At 43.4% G+C, this 1,799-nt stretch overlaps 1 pseudogene; it reads left to right on the top strand.

Moving 5' to 3' along the window:
• The window catches only part of LOC118026637, a 17,317-nt pseudogene extending 15,866 nt beyond the window's left edge, over positions 1–1,451 (top strand).
• The last annotated feature ends 348 nt before the right edge of the window (positions 1,452–1,799 follow it).

Below are 1,799 nucleotides of genomic sequence, written 5' to 3'. Positions count from 1 at the left end.
GAAGGAAGGAAGGAAGGAAGGAAGGAAGGAAGGAAGGAAGGAAGGAATGGAGGGAGGAAGGAATGGAGGGAGGGGGGAGGGAGAGAGAGAGAGGGAATTCATAGACTGATATCCCTGATGAACATAGATGCAAAATCTGCAACAAGATATTCTATTTGTAAAGATCCAGATCTTCGTACATCTCAGGCTGGTTTTGTGGGTGCTCAGAGGGGTCTGGGAGATATCCAGCTCAATTCTGGGGACCACTGGAAATAGGGTCCCCTACTCCTCTGCCATCTTTCCTTCCTCCATATCTTCTTTAACTCTTCATCTGATGATGGACATTTCAGCTCTTTCCATAGTTTGGCTATTTTGGAAACTGCTGCTCTAAACACTGGAGTGCATGTGGCCCTTTTGAATCATGTTTCCATCCTTTGGATAAATACCTAATAGTGCAATTCCTGGGTCATAGAGAAGCTCTATTTTTCCCTTTTTGAGGAACCTCCATACAGTTTTCCAGAGTGGATGCACCAGTTTGCATTCCCACCAGCATTCTAAGAAGGTTCCCCTTTCTCCACATCCTCGCCAACATCTGTTGTTTCCTGAGTCGTTAATTTTAGCTCTTCTGACTGGTGTAAGGTGGGATTTCAGTGTGGTTTTGATTTGTATTTCCCTGATGATGGGTGATGAACAACTTTTCGTGTGTCTGTTAGTCATTTGTATGTCTTCTTGGGAGAAGTGTCTGTTCATGTCTTCTGCCAATTTCTGGGACAGTCTCCCTTTTTAATCAGCAGATTTACTATTTTAAAGCCACTCTAACACAACATTGAATCCTGAGCTTCTACTAACCAAAGTGTGAACTAAAGACTTACATGTTTATAGGTGACATGTAAATTACTGAAAAGGATTGCAAATATACAATGGAGGTCAAGTATTTTAAAAATCCTATTCACACCTTCCCCTGGCTGGCAGTGCAGAGGCCACAAGATGCCTGAGTTACTGTAAAAGACGTGAACCAGCAGGAGTTTGTCAGAGCTCTGGCAGCCTTCCTCAAAAAGTCTGAAGCTGAAAGTCCCTGAATAGGTGGACACTGTCCAGCTGGCCAAGCATAAAGAGCTTGCTCCCTATGATGAAAACTGGTTCTACACACAAGCTGCTTCCACAGCACGGCACCTGTACCTCCGGGGTGGCGCTGGGGTCGGCTCCATGACCAAGATCTATGGGGGATGTCAGAGAAACGGGGTCATGCCCAGCCACTTCAGTAGAGCCTCCAAGAACGTGGCCCGCAGGGTCCTCCAAGCCCTAGGGAGGCTGAAAATGGTGGAAAAGGACCAAGATGGGGGCTGCAAACTGACAGCTCAGGGACAGAGAGATCTGGACAGAATCACTCTACAGTTGGCAGCTGCCAACAAGAAGCATTAGAACAAATGTTGGGTCAATAAATTGCCTAGTTCGTAAAAAAAAAAAAAAAATCCTATTCACAAATGGCAAGAATTATGATGCTGCTTTCTAGCCTAGATGTATAAAAAACATGGAAAATGTTTTTCTTAAAATGAGGCTTGGTCTAAGCATGGTTAAGTGCGTTAGGTCCATCTGGTCCAGTGCATCATTCAAAGCCCTTGTTTCCTTTTTTGATTTTCTTCTTAGATGATCTCTCCATTGCTTAAGTGGGGTGTTTAAGTCCCCTACTATTATTGTATTATTACCAAAGAGTCTCTTTAATTTTGTTCTTAATTGATTTATGTAATTGGCTGTTCACAAGTTAGGGACATAATATTTACAGTTGTTGGATCTTCTTGTTGGGTAGACCCATTTATTAT

This window comes from Mirounga leonina, unplaced genomic scaffold (assembly GCF_011800145.1).
Source record: "Mirounga leonina isolate KUSES-001 unplaced genomic scaffold, KU_Mleo_1.0 Mir_266, whole genome shotgun sequence".
Taxonomy (NCBI): domain Eukaryota; kingdom Metazoa; phylum Chordata; class Mammalia; order Carnivora; family Phocidae; genus Mirounga; species Mirounga leonina.
The sequence above is the reverse complement of the archived record's forward strand: the minus strand, read 5'-3'. Positions and strand labels throughout refer to the sequence as shown.